The 20,868-nt window shown below is 44.8% G+C and overlaps 1 protein-coding gene across 1 annotated transcript in view; it reads right to left on the bottom strand.

Moving 5' to 3' along the window:
- Nucleotides 1-20,868, bottom strand: part of TTLL13 (tubulin tyrosine ligase like 13) — a 609,087-nt gene that overhangs the window by 449,018 nt on the left and 139,201 nt on the right.

Genomic DNA, 20,868 nt, shown 5'->3' with positions numbered 1-20,868 from the left:
AAACAGGAATTGCTCAAATTATCACTGAAGTCTTCTAACACACACTCCAGAACTCCCTATAACTCTAACGGGCACATGCATCATTGTTAATTGCATTCGCAAACGGTGCGAATCGCAATTTTCGGCCGTTTGCGAATGCAATTGACAAAATTGGGATGCATTATGTTTTTCGCAATTTTAGAAATCGCAATCATGTTGCGATTTCTAAAATTGCGATTTCATTTAAGAAATCGCAATTTCAGATTTCTTAAATGCAATGCATGAACATTTTAAATTTGCGAATTCGCAAATAGGGAGAGCTTAATTACCATGAAGTTGACCTTATTTATTTATTTATGGTTTTTGTAGAGCGCGACACTCATCCCGAGGGATATCACGGCGCTTATACCAAGTGAACACTACTGAAGACTGAGGCAATAGGACCTAACAGTGAATAGGAAAGAGGTGGGTCTTCAGCTTTTTCCGAAACAAGAGATAATTTGTGGTGTGTCTGAGGTCATCCGGGAGCTCATTCCACCTCCTAGCTGCCAGATAAGAGAAGCAACGGCCACCTGTTCTAGCTTTATAAATGCGTTTCATCCTGGCTAATGCTGATTGAGCTGATCGTAGGTTCCTAGTGGGGACGTAAAATTCAATCTTCCCTGAGAGAATGGTGGGGCCCGTCCTATGCAGGACCCTATGGGCATGGCAAAGTAGTTTGAAAGCAGCCCTCTGACGCATTGGAAGCCAATGAAGTGTATTCAGACATTCCGATGCCGAGTCTAGCCTGCCCTTGTCGCAAATAAGTCTCGCAGCCGAGTTCTGCAGTACCTGTAGTCGAGAGAATAGATGTTCATTCATCCCCACAAATAGCGCATTGCCGTAGTCCAGGTGGCTAACCAATAGGGCCTGTGTTACTGAACATCTACAGTCCAGGGGTATCCAGGGAAAAAGCCTGGCTAACAGTTTCAAAGTGGCAAAGCCCTTGCCACAAAGGGATCGCACATGATCTTTCATGGATAACTCATCTTCCATGATAATCCCCAAGTTCCTAGCATGTTGTTTAGGAATAGGGGCTGAACCCAACGAGGGCGGCCACCATGAGATGTCCCACACTCGCTTGGCACCACCGAATAAAAGGATCTCGGACTTCCCCGCATTCAGTTTTAAACAGTGGGCATGCATCCATTGGGCCATTTCTGAAAGACAGCCATGAAGTTTGGTTTTGATAATATCCGGCTTCTCATTCAGGGCCACCGTCAACTGCGTGTCATCCGCATATGAGCAAATGCCGATGCCCCACTTCCTTCCAATGTCGGCTAAAGATGACATATATACATTGTAAAGAGTGGGGCTCAGCGAGGTGCCCTGGGGTATTCCGCAGTCGATGGGAATAGGCCTAGATTGGAACTGACCCATATGGACCGCCTGGGTGCGATTACTCAAAAAAGAGTAAAGCCATTTCAAGGCGTTGGATTGGACTCCTTTCTGCCGAAGTATATTCAGCAGACAGTGGTGGGACACCGTGTCAAATGCCGCTGACAGGTCAAGCAGTATCAGTGCCAACGCTCCTCCTTGATCAGTGGAGGATCTGATACTGTCCGACACTGCCAGCAACGTTGCCTCAGTGCTATTGTTGGCTCTAAAGCCCGTCTGGGAGGGATCCAAGAGAAGATTATCTTCCAGGTATTTTGTCAGCTGGACATTGACCAATTTCTCCAGGAACTTACAGAGATAAAGGAGCTGAGAAATGGGTCTGTAGGTCTCTGGATTGAGGATATCGGATCCCGCTTTCTTCAGGAGAGGGATCACAGCAGCATGCTTCCAAGCGTCGGGGAAGGTAGCAGTACTGAGCGATTTGTTAAAAAGTTGTGTAATTAAAGGGCAGATTATAGATGCAATCTTAGAGAACACGAAATGGGGGCAGGGGTCCAGAGGGGAGCCAGATTTAACTGATAGCATGGCTGTTGGAACATCTTCAGCTGAGAATAGTTCAAAGTCAGCTAGGCGGCGTACAATACCCTCGGCAGACATAACTGCTGAGGTTTCCATGTCTAACAGACTATCAGAGGGTTAACAGGCTGAGGAGAAAAGGTAGAATAGATTTTCTTAATTTTCTCCGAAAAGAAGATGCTGATGCGATTGCAAGCCTCAGTCGTGGGGGTAAGTGTTTGCGAAATACTGGTGGGTTTGCTCAGTTCCTTCACTATCTTAAACAGTTCTTTTGCAGAATTACTGTTCTCTTGGATACGTTGGGTAATTTGCGAAAACTTTCAAAAATGCACAAAAGTGCATTTTTGAAAGTTTCATTTTACACACACACATGCCCTTGGGGCATGTGTGTGTGAAAAATGCACTTAACGTTATATTTAAGGAGTGCAGGGGGGGTCCTTTGGCCCCCCCCCTGCACCCTTGAAATTGCATTCTCAATTTGCAATTCGCAAAATGCGAATCGCAAATTGAGAATGACTTCCCATTCATTCCTATGGGCCTCTAGGCCCATAGGAATCAATGGGAAGGGATTCCTTAATTGCGATACGCAAATTGTGAATCGCAATTAAGGAATTGTAAGAAATCGCAAAAACAATTGCGAATTCTTGATGCATAGCCTTTTGCGATTTCTTAATTGCGATTCCTTAATTTTCGCACTAAGAAATCGCAAACGGCAACAATGATGCATGTGGCCGCAAAGCCTTTAATTATGTCCCAAACTCCCTGTGACACCTTAAAATTCAGGTTATTTAACCACATCGTGCCAAACTACCGAACTAGCCATCCCTTGCCTTTAGAAATTGGGTCTCGCTTTCTGCCTTCTTCTTTACTGCATTTTCCACAAACATAAAATAACAGTGCTATAAGTAATGCAGTGATCCATTGGTTAAGCCAACATAATCAATATAGAGCATTCATTACCCATAGCCAACTGGGTAGATCTCAGCCGGGGGTGAGCATCTTTACATCAGTCATGGCATGGACTCACGGATGTGATTAAGATTGGAGTGGAGATGGGGGGCGCTAGAGGGCGCACTGCGGTATGGCTGGCTAAAGTGACAGCTCCGCCGGGCGGATCCATACATTGCAAAATAACACCGCATAATGGGCGAATTCAGCGGATCCAGCACTAAAATCGGCAATCGGAAATCACAGCGAACCTGAGGTGTGCTATGAGCCTTTCAAATCTGGGCAGCAAGAGGGTAAAATATGCGACTCTGCTGACGGCGGTAACCGGAGACTGGCAACATGGCGGCCGTCATACGGACCTCAGTTACGGAGCACATCGACGAGCATCGGCAAACCTAGCTTGCAGGTGATTAGTGGAAATAAGCTGAAGCTGGGCACGACTTGAGGAGCACAGTGAGAGGACACCAGAAACATATCAAAGGTTAGACGCGCAATTTCAATAATCGGCAGCGCGAACCCCGTAGACAAGATGGCGGTGCCCAGGGACTGCTCCGCAACGCTGCCACGATCGGCCAGTGAAGTATAAGTGCTCTGGCTCCTGCACCACCCAGCTGACATTGGCGGTAGACCCATGCGCCAATGCACATGCCCCCAGCCTTCTACAACGCTGCGGTAAATAATAGCGAAGTAAACGATCACCCTCCATTTCACTTCGAGCATCAAATACCTGCCGGACCGAATGCCTGCACACCGAAAACCCACCACTAAATGCTATGACTACGGCGATTTGCGAGGGAAGGTATTTGCATAATGCTGGCAGCGTTGGAAGTACGATCTAATAGCGATGGCATCACTGAATAGCTCTGGCTGGAGCTTCTGCAGAAACTGAGCCGCCATCTTAGGCGCTCGTTGATTGCGCGCCAACTGGAGAGCCTGAGTGGAGAAGGCGGTTTGCGGGCCTCACTCGCTGCAGCTTGGGAAGAAACACCGCCGCAGCCGGAGACTGTACAGACGTGATATAAAAAGACTGCTTCCACATATGATCAGTGCCATGCAACACTGGACTAACAATACCATGCAGCGCTGAGGCACTTGACTGAACTTCCTATCACCGCGGTGCTTTGGTCCCCAACCTAGAGATTAAGTGCTCGGCATACTATGCGTGTGTGCCACAGGCTCTATGTCATCATGGCGTTGATCTACTGAGACACTGTGGACTACTCCAGTAATCCATGCATCGCTCCTGAAGAGAGCCTTGTTGTGCAGAGGCAGGCACGCATCACAGCTATTAACGTTGGATATACAGCCATAGCACAGTTTCGCGCAGTGAAGTCTCGGACACACATTGCCTCGGTGCTGCTGCTGACCACGCCGATACGTGATATGGGGAAGCCCAATAGACAACAACCTAAATAAAATTTTGAACCACGGCGAACCGGACGTGGCCAGGCGAATCACTCGGATGCTGAAACGGAGACTGACACTACCCCTGAAAACGGAATGGAATCAATCCTGAAAGCGATCCAGTCTAGTCTGCAGGATATAAATGGCAAGCTCGACCACTTAACCTGCCGAGTGGATAACATGGCAATGAAATTGGACACTCAAGGTGAGCGACTAGATGAGGCTGAGAACAGACTGTCAGCGGTGGAAGATGAGGCACGGACAAGCACCTCCAAGTGTAGTGGAATGGAAAAAGTGCTGGAAGTTATACGACACAAAGCAGAGGTTTTGGAAGTGCGGTCACGCCGTAATAACATCCGCATAGCGGGCGTTCCGGAGACCACCAACACGGGCCGTATGGAGGAGTATGTGGAGGCGCTCTGCCGTGAGGTCTTTGGCGCGGATCATCTCTCCCCGATTTTCATAGTGGAAAGAGCCCACAGGTCGCTTGCGCCTAAACCACCGCTGGGGACACCACCCCGGCCAATAGTGGCCCGGGTCTTGAATTATAGTGATCGTGACAGCAAACTCCGCATGGCGAGGGAAAAGCAACATGTGATCTACCAGAACAACAAGCTAGAATTCTACCCGGACTATACTGTGGCAGTACAGCAGGCACGTAAAGAGTACGCAAATGTCAAGGCGAAATTGCGTGACATGCAGGTAGAATATGCAATGCTGTATCCGGCTAAATTGAAAATCTCATTGGACGGTAGGCAAACGATTCTTTCCACCCGGAAAGCAGCTCAGGAATTCATCAAGAAGATCGCCACTAGACGAAAAGAGCGAAAGCAGGCAACTCAAGAGCACGATGCGGACTGAAGGATAACGGACTCGGTCGTGTGTACACATGACCCCCAGAGTGACTTCAATTTCTAACGTACATACTGGGTAGGTCTGCTAATCTTCAAGTGCGATTGATAGGACCTGACTGCTTCGACTGTGGTAAGTGGCACTGAGCGACACATAATAGCTGAGGCACTGGTGAGTGATAGGAATGAACATGGAGTGGACTATAATAAGCTAGCTCCCTGTCCACACACCGCGCTTACCTAGCTCGCCCTTGAGGTCTCTAATTGATATAACAATTTTCCAGTAGACTGCTGGGTCGCTAATGAGTAATACTGTATGGCGAGGAGGCCTGTGTAGAGCATGCAGCATGCAGCAGAATTACCCGCGATGTATTCAGGACTGCAGAAATACTTAACTAAGGACCTAACCTGCTTGCACAGATTAACTCAGTGCTGAGAACTGTATGGACCTGCGAGCTTTTAGCTCTACACGGTTGTATCTGAAAACTGCGCGCGAGATTCAAGATAGATCGGATACCACGGCATTTATGCTGAAGGGCAATATGGTGCCACGATCAACATGAGATGGGTGGCTTGTACATTTGCTTGTTTGGGGATTTACAACATGAACAAAGTATAGGTCCCTACCTGACAATAACCTCGCTACAACCCAAATGACTACTCACGTTAAAGTCATAACCATGTTTCAGAATCAGAGACAATGCACACAATCGCGACTATGAGTCACAGGTTGTGCTCTGCTAGACACGTGCCTAGGCAAAGGTTGATGCTGTTGTTAACTCTCTGATTGGGTCGGTTGGGCTAGTTTTTCTAATATGATATGTATTATTTGCCTATAACTTTATTATGATCTGCCCACATCCATATATTTGATGGTGGCGTACTCCCCACACGGTTTATGTGTCCTACAAAGTTTAAGGGGGGGCTATGGTTTCGGCGGAATTGGGCTGCCGTTGTGGGAGGTGGGAGGCGGGATGGGGACACAGTTCTTGTTACTAGGCCATGGTGCTTGAGAAGCATTGCTAAGACCCAGAATGTACTGTTTTTATATGATTTGCAGTCCCGATGTACACGAATTTGGTTCCACACATTACGAGGCACTCAGTTACATAAACTTCGCATCTTTATGTTTTTTCATCCCTTTTCGCTATGACAAACACAGTACCAGGTAGATTAACCTTAAATATGCTTACGTGGAATATAAGAGGTTTTGCTAATCCGAAGAAGATAAGGCAACTATTTGCGTGTCTGCATAGGTGGCACATAGACATCGCGTTACTGCAGGAAACGCATGTGGCTCCACGCACTCTCACCTGCGTAGGTAACAGATGGGCAGAATCCGTACATCACTCCACATATTCCTCATATGCTAGGGGAGTCTCTATTCTGGTAAAGAAAAACACGGAATTCCAAATAGAAAACGTCATAAGTGACGACCAGGGGAGATACGTGATAGTAACAGGGGTGCTTCAGGGACAACGGATTACTCTAGTTAACACCTACGGACCAAATGTTGACGCCCCAGAGTTCTATCATGAAGTTTGGCAAAATCTACATGATAAAGCGGATACTGTATTGTTGTGGGGAGGACATTTAAACCTAGCGCTCAATGATAGGGTAGACAGATCGGGGACGACAACAGAGCCACATAGAAAGGCACGCGCCAAGGTGATCGACATGATGGAAGACTTACAATTACATGATATCTGGAGGGTTAGACATCCAGGGGGCAGCGAAGCAACCCACACTTCCATTGCACACAACAGCTGGTCTCGCATTGACTACTGGTTGGGTTCTAGAGCAGCGTTGTTGTGGACAAAGGACATTAAGCACATGCCAAAATCCCTGTCTGACCACAATCCAATAGTATTGACCCTCAAAATACCACACTATACTCCACCTCCCTACAGCTGGAGATTCAATGCAACGGCACTCACAGATTCACTGTACGACAACACTATAGCCACTGCGATTAAAGATTACTTCTAGCTGAATGAAAAATCGAGAGAAGACCCGAGTTTGTTATGGGAGGCCTTTAAAGCCACATTAAGAGGGGTATGCATCAGTACAACGGAACGGATACTACGGGACATTAGGGCACAATTAGTGCGCTGTGAGACAAAGTTAAAATCATTAGAACACCAATATGAACTCACCCAAAATGAATCACTCATGGCGGAAATACGTAAGGAGCTTTCAGACTACCAAACGTTTGCAGAGGACGAAGTTAAGTATATTCACAAACGTCCCAGAGCTCGAGCTTTTGGTGAGGGTGGTAGACCAGGCAGGGTATTGGCAGCCAGAATATGTGAAGGACGTAAATCCAGTGCGATTTTGCGAATAAGAGATGATGCAGACGCACTATGCACAGACCCCCATGATATTTTATGCGAGTTTGTTAAGGCGTATACTGCGCTTTATCAATCCCAGTTAACTACGTCACCTGAGGACATATTGAAATATCTAGAAGACGTGGCCATTGTCTGGCTCTCGGATTCACAGAGGGACTATCTCTCACAACCAGTTACAGTGGAGGAAGTCACTGAAATTATCAAAACCTTACCGAATGGCAGGGCTCCCGGGCCTGACGGCTTCACTTGTGAATTTTACAAACACTACGCTGACTTGCTGGCTCCACGCCTGGTCGCGATGTTCGGTGATGCCTTTGAGAAAACCATTCTCCCACGACATTGCGGGAAGCGATGGTGATAGCGCTTTTAAAGCCATCCAAGGACCCGGAGTCTTGCGACTCATATCGCCCTCTGTCACTTATAAACGTAGACTCTAAAATCTTAGCTAAACTACTAGCCACACGTCTGCAGCCTCTTATGCCTAATCTGGGACTACCAGACCAATCTGGTTTTATACCGTCTAGAGCGACCACACATAATACCCGCACTCTGTTCGCCTTGTCCCATTATTTGATCCCTGATTCTAAAGCCGCGGCGGTTATGTTAGACGCTGCCAAGGCGTTTGACTCCATTGAATGGACCTACCTTATCACAGTGCTGCACAGGATGGGCTTTCCGTCGATATTCATTCAATGGGTCAAACTGCTATATACACAGCCGGTGGCTAGAGTACGGATCAATGGCCACACCTCAGACCCCATATTGATAGAACGTGGAACAAGGCAAGGCTGCCCACTATCCCCTCTGCTCTTTGCCTTAGCTTTGGAGCCGTTGGCATGCAAAGTTAGGCAAAATCACCACCCATCTGCGCTCCAATTCCCCAGCAGGCCATTACACATATCGCTGTATGAGGACGATATGTTATTATACGTTCGTGACCCTGAGATCCACCTGGCACCGATATTGAGGGAATATATCAAATTTGGAGGTCACTCTGGGCTGCACATAAATTGGGACAAATCATCTATTATCCCCCTTACTGACACCACATTGCCACACACCACCGAATTCCCACTAGAATGGCAGGACGATCCCATCAAATACTTAGGAGTGTGGTACCACAGAGACCCAGAGCTTGTCATTAGGACGAACCATGGTAGAGTACTTTAATCCATAGAAGATAAAGTAAATCGTGGATACAACTACCATTGTCACAAGCCGACCGTAAAGCAATCGTCAAAATGGTTATCCTCCCCAAACTCCTTTACCTGTTCAATAATATCCCAATCCCACCACCGAGGGAGGTATTTAGGCGAATTACAGCAGAAGTCATCAGGCTGATATGGGCAGGCAAACAGGCCCGAGTTGGCCTGCCCACGTTAACACTCCCATACTCGAAGGGGGGATTGAGTGTTCCGGATTTTTTATTGTATTACCTTTGTGCACAAGCGCAGTATGCAACGTATTGGTATCACCCGGTTCCGTATCTGACGCACACAGCTATAGAAGAAGGTGACGCGCTACCCGTTCCACTGACAGCGATTATTATGCATAAGCGCCAGCCCTTACACGCTAAGGATATTAAAACTATTGGCACTACGAATAATGCATGGTACAGGCGAATAAACTACCACTGTATGCGTCAGCTCAACCACTCCATTATCACCCTGCGATATCGGTTACTAGTGAGAAGGTGGGCATGGGACTACTGAGGCAGGTAGGTCTGGGAACACTAGGAGACCTATATGACAACGGAACATTCATAACCGCACGAGATCTGTCCTATGTACACAACCAAACTTTGCTATTTCGCTTCACCCACTATAGACTGCAAGAGGCGATCAAACAGTTGTATCCAACATATCCCACTGAACCACCACAACTAGACTCGCTCCAATTGGTACTCACCTCACCGAACACTGCACACTTAGTATCCTGCCTATACACGGTCGCGCAGAATGAAATTAATGATAACACTCATAAAGCCAAGGACAGGTGGAGTTCAGCACTGGACACGCCTCTCTCCGAGAAAGATTGGCAAACGGCCTGTGATTTGATTAGGATGTTAACGCCCAATGGCAATCTGAGGCTTGTACATTTTATGTATTTGCACCAAATGTACCATACACCGGTCAAACTGTACAATTATGGACTTCGCACGGAAGCATGCTGCAAACGCTGTGGCCATGATCAGGCTGATTTCATACATCTGGCATGGTCTTGCTTAAAAGTGCACGAGTATTGGGAACAAGTCACAACGACACTGACAGATATGGTGGGAGTGACCATTGAGTGTACTATACAGATGTGTCTCCTAGGTCTGTTACAAAATGTTAGAGCACTGAAAAGAAAGTTCTGTGCGGTGGCGCTACTGCTCGCCAAAAGACGAGTGTCTATGTGTTGGGATAGTAAAGTCACCCCGACTATTAAATAATGGCTTGGCGATATGTCCCACTGCCAGGACACCTTGAGGACTTATGAAGAGGAGCTTCCTGCCCGATCTCGACCGAAAGATTATTGGCAATATTTCACACATTATTTGAATGCTAATCTACCTGCTTCCTGATACTGATGATTAATAATTGTTTGCTGTCTCCTTGTAACTGACGTATAATTGCAAGAAATGTGTACATTCCTTTTAGTACAGATATTGATGGGTTGACGAATGCTGAAGTGTAATGGCCTAAGTTGTATTCCTATGTTAAATCTACTGTTTTTGAGATGTATCATTCAAAATCAATAAACAGATTTTCAACAAAAAAAAGATTGGCGCGGAGATATCCGGTAGAAAATGTATGCAGCCATTCCTAGTCAATCAATCAATCAGGATTTATAAAGTGCGCTAATCCCATGATAGGGTATCCAGGCACTTGCAGGTCCTAGAGGCTTATTCAAACAGCTAGGTCTTGAGGGCCAATCAGAATTGCAGAAATGAGGTGATGGTCTGGAGTAGCATGGGGAGGCTGTTCCAGGTCTTTGCTACAATGTGGGAGAGAAGTATTTCAGCTGGAGACCAGACCCTTTGGTGAGAATGTCTGCTTTTCTTCCTTTTGCAATGATACAGAGAGTATTTTTGAAGGTGTGACAGGAAAAATGTCAAATAGTGTTGCTTAAACCATTTTGGGCGTCTCAGGTATGGTTCCCGTCAGTAAAGGAGTTAGCAAGTACAGAACCGTTTTTGATTCCAGCACGAGAAGGTCTTCTAAGGAATGCAGAAGGGGAGGAGCATCATTGCGTGCAGAGCAAGGTGCTGAACCTTCTTGTTTAGAGGGTGTCAGGAGAGGTAGCAGTTTCAGAGGACTTGCAAATAAGGCTGCAGAGGTACTGGGGGAATCATGGGTTCAAGGAACTAAGAGTAGGCATAAAGGAATTTGGAAAACATGGTCTGGTTGGTGCATGGAAAGGAGTTTGGATCCCGTGGAGGCTCCTGTAGTTGAGGTAGTAAATTTTTTGGTAGAGACGTTTGAGGAAGGGTTAATTTACTGAACGATTAATTGATATAGGTCAGGAATTTCAGCGGGACATACTCTTGTGGGGAGAAAAGTTATGGTTTGTAGGATTCTGAAGAGTATGAGATTGAAAAGGCCTCATAGGGTGAGGCACAATGTGTGTGGGATGTCAATGCAGTGTTATGTTTTGTTTTTACATTGGCTGACGAATACATATTTGGATTTGAAGAGTTAAAAATTAGCAACTTTTATATGCTTTGTTTCATGTAGGAGAGTTTCAGATGTGAGTGCATTGGAGGTAAGTAACAATGTAATGGGACCAGATGGGGTGTATTTTGAGATTTGGAAATGGACAAAGACGATGTCAGAGTCGATATTTTACCCAAAGTTACCAGAGGAAAGAAAGTTGTGTGTAGTAGTATGTATGCATGAATGAGTATGTAAACAGGGTGTTGGAATTAAGAAAACATGGAAAGAATCAATTATTAATATCATATGTGAAACCATATGGTGCGGTTAGTACTGCAACTATTGCTGGATGGGTGAGGAATGTTATGAAGGAAGGTAGCATTGATGTGAAAAGATACAAGGCACATTCTTAAAGAGGTGCAATGGCAAGTAAATTGTATTTGTCTGGAGGAAGATTAGAGGAAATGTTTTAGCAGCGGATTGGTCTAATGTAGGGATTTTTGCAAATCACTATGTTAGGCCAATACAACCTTTGTCAAATTTAATTTTGAAAGGCTTTCAACATGCATAATGGTAGCCTCTGGTCTTGAAATGAAATGGCAATTCTTCAAGCAAAGTGAAATGAGAATCAAGATTTCATTAAAGACACAGAGGCTAACATTATCCCTCCTGCCTACTCCCTTAGATAAACAAAAATTAGTAAATAATTTGAAAAAAGAAAGTAGCAATGAGGGGTAACAGGAAAGAGAAGGTGTAATTTAGGATTATGTATAATAATTTATTTTACTGAGACTGTCTTTGTGCACATTTGTATTATATGAGGAAATAAGGAGGTTCATGGGTTGGTTTTCTCTCTCAGCAGAGTAGCAAGCAATAAGAAGTATTTGAACGGCTTGGCGGGTAAAGAGAAGAATAAGCTGTGAAAAGAGAAGATATGTTCGCAGATTAAAAGAGGAGGAATGTTCTAGACAAGGGATATTTATGTACTGGAGTGTCCTGGTTCTAGTGTTTTGGATTGTTATACTTCTTAAAGGTGCTTCAGAGTGGCAATTAAGGATGTGATGCATAATGTTAGCATCAGGTGTCTTTAATGAAATCTTGATTATCATTTCACTTTGCTTGGAGAATCGCCAGTTCATGGCGAGCTTGTTGTCAATGATGATTCTGAGCTTTCTGGTGTGGTCGGAAGGAGTGGGTGCGGGTCCTAAGGTCTGATGTCCACCAGCAGTCGTTCCATGAGACCCTGTGATCCGACAATGTAGGGAAGTGGGTCTCATATGCATTAAAGAGCTTAGGGCTGAGGGATAAGAGCTGAGGGACACGGCATGTGATATCCTTGGGTTAGACGGTGAAAGGTGGTAGGAGGATCCTCTGCATTGTTCCGGGAAGGAAGGAGGTGAACATTCTAAGCACATCCCCTTGGATGCGGATGTGGTGGAGTCTTTCGATCAGGGTGTGATGGGATAAGGTGTTGAAGGCTGCAGAGAGGTCAAGCAGGATCCCAGCTGCAGTTCGACCCCGGTCAGGAGGGTTCAGATATCCTCGGTGGCTGTGATCAGGGCCGTTTTGGTGCTGTGAGTGCTGTGGAAGAACGATTGGGAGGCGTTAAGTAGCTGGTTCTACTCTAGGTGTACCATGAGTTACTTGTTGATGATCTTTTCCAGTACCTTCACTAAGAATGGGGGCAGGGATATTGGCCAGTGGTTTTTGAGTTCACTGGCATCGGGAGAGGGTTTTTTGAGTAGTGAGTTGACTTTGACTTTGCAGTGGTGATAGAGGTGTTGAGCACAGTGAAGAGTTCCGGGAAGATCCCTTGGTTTCCGAAGTGGAAGATGTGGTGCAGGCATGTGTCTGTGGTAGCTCCCAAGTAGATGGATTTCAAGTGGAGGTGGTGTCCTGGGTGGAGGGAGGTTCCATGTGTTCAGTCTGTGGTTCGTGTCGGTTGTGGTGGTGGGTTATTTATTGAGGAAGTCAATATGTGTGGGTTGGGGTTTGAAGTTTCTGTACATAGTTGCGATCTTGTCATGGAAGAAGTCTGCAAGTTTGCTTCACAGCTCCTGTGAGGGTCTGATGTTGTTTTTATGGGCAGCCGGGTTGGAGATTTCCTTAACGATATTGAAAAGTTCCGTGGTGTTGTTGCTGCTGGGTTTGAAGCCTGCGGATAAGGCTTTCTTCGTTGTTGCCCTTAGCAGATGGTAGTAGTGTCATGTGGTCATATTAGGCCCAGGCAGGAACACTACCATTTTACATGATGACGTTTTTAATTTGCCTTCTTTTCTTAGAACCACTGACATTTGACACACATTTGCTTGTGTTCCTATGCACGATAATATGCTCTGAAATATCAGTGTTTACATTTGCACTTTGTTCGCATATTATCACAGTACTTTGAACATTCTGTACAAGGGCTAAGTTCAATGCGCAAAAAGTATTTATTTGTTATTGTCCTCAGCGACTGAGCCATCACAAAAGAATCAACAATAGTGGCCTGACTGGGACTTCTGCATGGCAACATGGAGGATGTGGATTACATAAGTGGCATCACTCCATCGTTTAGTTTGAGGAGCATTTCACTGGCACTGTGATGTTGCCTGAATTCCAGCCCAGTCTGATTCCTGTTTACCTCCTACAAGGGATGAGGTCCAGCTCTCTACTAAAAGGAGGGCTCCCTGATGACACTTACTCACAGGTAACGGGGGAGTTAGATCACCCTACAGAAATTGTGATAGATTCACCAACCCTAGGCACAATAGGTTAGGAAGTGCTAGGTAGGAATTCTTTATGTTACAGGACTTATATATAAGCATGTATTCTCTGTAACAGCGAAATGGTTGAATTATTTTCTTCACCATTTTCATATTGCTGATCACCTTATTCTGTTGATTATTTTTTAACACTAATATTTTACTCAAGAATCACAATGCGTCATTAAATATTGAAACGCCATGCTGTCTATTTCTTGAGCACCTCTTTGGGTATGCATGAGTAACCAAACGATAAGGTTTAAGATCTGTTACCACGATTTCCTTGGGGTGTCAGGGTTCTCATGTTCTGAGGTTGCATATTCCACCTATCACCTTACCCAGTTGGGGGTACAGAAGGTGCACTGTGAGCTAGCAGGACTAAGGCCAGGAAGTATAAGCTGTACAACATGGCACCACCAATGATCTAGCTAGGGTTCCTATTGAATGGACTGCCTGAGTAGCTTTCTTTTGTATGTCCAAAGACCCCTACTCACCAACTTACAGGAGACGTCTGTTGTGTTAGGGAAAAATCGTCCTCAGCTTAGTAGGCCAATCCTATGTGTTGGCTATAGGTTGTTCAAGCTTGAACATTTCAAAGGATCACCACACTGAGGTACCCACTCTGAATACCACATATTCATAGCTGATAAAACAGCAATTAATATAACACAAACTGCAAACAAGTAGTTACCCAAATGCTGCAACAACATGGACTCCCCTTTGCGGGTGGAGAAGGTACCTTTGTTGTGGAGGCCCACTAGGCGTACATGACAAAGGTATTCTATTCATGGGTTACATTCCTAGCAGTAGATACACAAAAATACACTTTCATGCTTACACTGTAGCTGCAGTTCCTAACAACTACACAACTTATAAAGCACTAGAGATACCACCAACACCAAGGTGCCTTACCACATACAAGAAACAATGTTAGAATAGGTCCCCTTAGTAATGAGGGAGTAACATGGCTAGTCTTAGCCAGTTACACATAGTACACAGATATAGCTCATCGGATAGCAGCAGACCTATGTATACTATATAGAGATCTGGTTAGACCATATAGATGTTTAACACATTATGAGATGTGAACAATGACAGTAAATCCAGTGAGGGCTGCTCAAGCTGCACAACCACAATTGGCTATGCCTGGAATAAGTCCAGTAACCATCAATGGAGTAATGGGTAAGGTTCCCATCAGACAGAAGGACACTCCCTTCGGTAATGCACAAAAACAAATTAGCATGAAGCAGGGTTTCCCCATATAGGACCCGATGAAAAATAAAGAATTCTCACAATATGCCTGTCAATAGGGATGGCTTCCCTATTGGAATACTACACCACGGAGGTACAGACTTTGCTGTAGTATATACCAGACCACACATTACACCACCCTCATTAGCTATTTTTCAGCAGAATCCGCCATAATGTTAAATAGCATAAAAGATGAAGGAGAGAGTTGGCTATATGCCAGTGATTCACAAGGGTTACTCCAGGATACGAGAAGTGCAAATTACCCAAAATTATTGAGGAAACCTATGCATCGATAGGTAAAGATCATTTGGAGCCAGATCTAATAAACCACAGATCAAGGGTAATTCTGAAAAGGATAACTCGAAGCAGGCACCCGACTCTTCTAAGATGAAGTGGGATGATAAGGAAAGTAAAGAAAGACTAAAAATGGGGTGGATCTCCTCAACAGGAGTCTACTGAAAAATGCTATAATTTAGGTAACTGTGATTCACGTAGAATGCCTGATTGGTATCAGGATACTGAAACACGTTCCTTTCAGGACTCTTTCTGAAAAACAAGCAAAGAGAGAAGGACTATCATAGCATAGATCAGAGGAGTATGTTAAACCAAAGAAAGACTTAAAAAATTCTTCTGATTTTCTAATACAAAAGGAAGACAAACCTAAACAGTTCAAACTTCAATTAAAAAGGAAGAAGGTAGCTGGCAAAAAATCAAGCTTGCCAAGGATATTGATGAAACTGCTTCTTAGCGAAGAGTGGACTCTTACCATGCTGGACAGCGTGGCAGAAATCATGATAGTTTGACGGAACCTTTAGAGTGTCTGGCGGCAGTAACAATAAGGGACTACATCCAGGCTGAACTCCTGGACTAAAGACTGAGCGTCTGTAGTCAAGTATACGAATTACAATTCCATTATGGAGCGGGAAATACAGCTTTCCCTAAATGTTCTCTTTTTGGAGAACTTGTTATTCAGCAGTGAAATTCTCTTGGCTGAAAAGGATTGGCCACCAGAGTTTGTTATGGACTGCCCCAGGGGAGAAACTGTAATTTTACCTGCTTTTTCTCTCATTGTTCTAGAATCAGTTAAACATTCATATGCCAAGGAGTGGCCCTTAGCGCAAGCTCTGGCAATACACTGCAACTATGTGAGGTGGGATAATAGCTCCCCTTATCTCATTATACCTGCAAGGTCAACCCCATGAACACAAAGACAATACCCCATTAAACATAAGGCTAAAAAATAAGTTAGAGATATCCTCACACAAATTGAATACCAAGGTGTAATAGAAAGTTGCACCTCACCAATGAATAATCAGTTGTTTCTAGTAATGAAACCAGACCAGTCATATTGTTTAGTGTTAGATCATAGACACTTGAACACCGCTACACACACATTTGCTGTACAAAACGGGCTTAGTGTGCGTAAAAAATACAAAACCACGTTAGATATTTCAGATGAATTTTTCTGCCAAAATATAGGGCCAGCTGGTACTTGTCCACATTTAGTGCTCTTGGTTCTCAGAAAAAGTTATGTTGATTGCCCTAAGGGTCTAGGAACAGCCCAGGGTTGTGTTCAGCCTGGGTAAGAGTACTTATACAAGATTTTGACGACGTGGCATTTTCCTATGTCGATAACATATACCTAAAGAATGATGAACTATCAACTCACTTGGTTAAAGTAGATTGCATAGTTTTGGGATTTGCTCACATGGCCTACAAATTTAATTTAAAGAAATCAATATTAGCCTAACTCTGTGTTCTGTTTATGGGATACAAGCCTACACACAAGAGCAAACACCACAAACCGGGTAATCCGTATAATTGCGGGTGTTTCGGAATACATATATGCCACAATCAATGAAGGAGACACTGTACCAATTGCATATAAATCACATTTATATACCAATGCAGACATGTGTTTTTCTGCAACTCTACAAACTTGGTATACCTGATAACCTGCCGATGTGGCCTAAGATACATTGGCATGACCACCAGGAAAGTCCGAACAAGAATGACGGAACACAGGAGCACGATAAGATGTGGTAAAAATATCAGCAAGCTTACAGACCACTTTCTTACCCACAACCACACCCCCAATGACTTCTCCTGGACTGTCATAGAAAAATTTGACAATACCACCAATGAGAGACTCCTTCTCCAAAAAGAACAACGATGGATATACCGTTTATCCACACATACCAATGGCCTCAACAATGCCATACCTTGGAATTCCCTAACTGTGTAACCCCTGCATCATGTGCGTAGTAGTCCACTATTCAGTGATATAAGTGCCAAGGCACCCCAGTATGAGCGTGTCCACCCGTTCCCCTCTCCTTCCTGACGGGCCCCAGACACATGCTTTGGTGTACCAACTTGTCACCGTCATTTTTAATTCCTTTTTTTCCCCCTTGATCACGCAGCCAGGCTATTACATTCTGGTTCCAGGCCGTGCAATACCAATAGTTCCCCCCACCACGCAACCAATGCCCACACCCTAGTCTTCAATTAGACTTCACTGGGCACTCACACGCATGCGCCACACTCCGGCGCATGCGCTAAAGCCACACGCATGTGCTTATCCCCAGCGCATGCGCGAGAAGGCGCTCCACTTCGTAGCGCATGCGCACAATGCCCACAAAGACAGTCTATCAGCTCGCGCTCAAAACGCATGCGCTCATTGCCGGCGCATGCGAGAGAAGGCGCACTACTCGATAGCGCTTGCGCGCACTGCCTGCAATGACTTGGCTATCAGCGCGCACCCCTCCCTCTGTTTCTACTACACGCAGGTGAAACTATTCAACTGGGCAGTGCAAATAAGAGACCGGACGCCCCTTTCCCCTCATACCGGGCGCCGCGGAAGGACGAATAGGTCCAAGGAGGAACCAGACCGAAAATCTCGTGAGTAAAACAGGACCGCTACAGCTACTACAGGGTAAGCCAATACCTTTCTCTCCCTACAGGTTGGACATATGTTGAATATACCTTTATACCCACAGGGTCTCTTTCTCTGCCAGGCGACCCATGAAGCTTTTTACAAGTTAAAACAGAGTGAGGACCTATTACCATACTTACCTGTACCTCACCTTGTAAATACGCTCTTTTAGTCCACCACAAAAACACCTCCGGTTTTTGCTAAAATCCTCACCAGCCTCATGCACGTGCCATGAGCTCACCATAGCCGTTTATAGGTCGTACACCACCTAATAAGTCGGCAACATTGTGGTACAACTAATTACCATACTGAAATGACTCTACCTTGTACGTCTTGTCCCTGTCCTATGTGTTATATGTAGTCAAGCTTGAGGGAATCCCCTCTAACAGCTACAGCGCCTTAGCGAGCGCCACATATAGCGAAAAAAACAACACAATCACTTAAATTAAGTTTATTTTGCACTCTTTCACATAGTAAATGGTCCTGAGGAAAGCCAGCTTTAAATTAACAAGGCACTGGCTGAAACATGTAGACCGCACTAGACGCTGGAGGTCATAATTAGCACTCCATCACGTCTCCTTGCCTTTTTATCTGCTAGCAGAGGCCCAGTTCATTAAAAATAAACAACCCTCGGGTGCTGGGACCTCCTGCATAGCTTTTAAACTACACCTTCTCACCCTTTTTCACCGCACACTCAGCAACATACCAGCTCCGCAGTCTCCTGGCGTTGAAGCACACCCGGGGCACATTCGGTGCCACTGTGGTGGGCCCGATGATGAAGCATGCCACCGACTAGGTCGGTGGGTGAGGGCTTTATGAGGAAAACAACGTCTTTCCTCACTTTATGTTGCTCTTTGACGTACCTAACTGAGTCTCTTATATCCTACTAAACTAGCTAGCCCTTATTGATATAAATACATGTGTTTTTCAGCGACAGAGAAAGTTTTAACAGCTGTACAGACTGCTGTAGTGACAGAAAGATCATGGGCTTATGGGAAATGCATCATTGTCATGACTCCAGTTCCAACCCTAGAGGATGTCACAAAGGCCAACATTCCTAACGCAAAAGCTTTACATCCAAGAAGGATTCAATTGGTCAACTCATTTACATCAAGCAATGTAAATTGACTTTACATTAGAAACACATATATGAACACGAATATCCCCTGCCCAACAAAGTCATCCCTCTATCTCAGTATGATTATATCATCTATTCTGCTCAGTCTGCCATAAAGACAAAGCACCAATACTCTGCTGCGTGCGTGACAGTAAAGGACAGGATGCTGGGTGGAGAATTTCATCCTCATAAAACCAACAAGCAGTCACTTGGTGATTTCACAGCGCAGCTGGCTGAACTAAATGCTCTAATTCTGGTACACAAGAATACGGATCCCAGATTCCCCCCACTTATTGTGTGTGACTCTTATTATTGTGCTCAGTCTTGCTAGGAGCACAGAATGGATTCAGAGATTCCAAAGGGTACACAATAAAGCACAAAATGCTTTGGTGAAATGAGGCCAAACTAAAAGCCTGTTTGCCACTGACTCATGTGATACATGAGCAGGGAATTCCATGGCTGGCGAAGCAGCAAAAGCAACAGTGCAAACTGCTGCATTCAATGTAATTACTCATTCTAGTAAGAGAATAGACGGAGACATCATGATTGCTGTCAAGGCAGCGAGTGACATCCCACACTTATCTAAAGTTTTTTTAAAACTAAATACTCCTACCAGTTGAGCGTTAAAACATTCCATTTGCTCACATTCGAACAGTGGGGATAGAGTAATACCAAATTCAGATCACAGCTTAGGACTGATCCTAGCAGCACATGAGGGCCTAGCATCTGCTCATGCAAGGGTGGCAGCTACAATTTCATTATTACAGCAATGCTATTAGTGACCAGTTTTATACAAACAGACCAAGGACTTTGTGCTCAAATGTGACATCTGTCAGTAGATTACATTTTCCATCACGTCCACCACATATTGATCTCAGAGAAGGTTCTGGCTTGTGTTTATCTGGACCACTACTGACCCTTACACTCTGATGGGTCTAACAAGTACATCATGGAAGCAGCGGATTCCTACTATCGATTCCTATGCGTTTTATTTGGCCACAGGGATCGGCTGATGCCCAAACTATTATAAAAGACTCGTAAGTCTTCATCAGAACATTTTCTGTAGTCACATTTAATTCAAACCAGGGTCCAGCATTTGTCTCTAAGGCTTACAGAGACACCATGGGAAAATTGGGTGTGACTGTCAAGTACTCCTCCTCCTACCATCCCGAGGGAAACACAGTAGTAGGAAGGAAGAACCAAGACTTAAAACAGTCTTTGACAGATAGGGTATCAAGTTTAGGTCACAGATTAAGTTTTTGGTAACCCATCAGAACCCTGAATCACGTTGTGGGGATGACCTTTCTCATTCTGAGGTGGTTTAGGAGTGGCTTCGTTTTTAATTTCCAACAAGGATGTTGCTGTTATGATATCTGTTTTACACTGGGTCCTAAACCTTTTGACGAGACCAACCTATCCTTGCTATCTAAGGGGAGATATAAAATGTTCCCATGTGCCCTCTGTGTTTAAGAAAAGCATGTGAGCTACACTCATTACTGAGACTATAAGTTTCATGTGGTACGTTTCTTTGGTCAATATGAGGAGTTAATTCTGGGAGAGGACCAACAACTTTATTTTAAAAGATTCCATGGCACTGGACATTAGGTCAATGAATTTAATCTCTGTTTGAGTTGGCAAAGGCAAGGCTTTCCATTTTAAGTGAAGGAGATACAACATAGGATTGTGTGGAAGCCACTCAG

The sequence above is a fragment of the Lissotriton helveticus genome, chromosome 3_1, assembly GCF_964261635.1.
Source record: "Lissotriton helveticus chromosome 3_1, aLisHel1.1, whole genome shotgun sequence".
In the NCBI taxonomy this organism is placed as follows: domain Eukaryota; kingdom Metazoa; phylum Chordata; class Amphibia; order Caudata; family Salamandridae; genus Lissotriton; species Lissotriton helveticus.
This window is presented reverse-complemented; position numbering and strand designations above follow the sequence as displayed.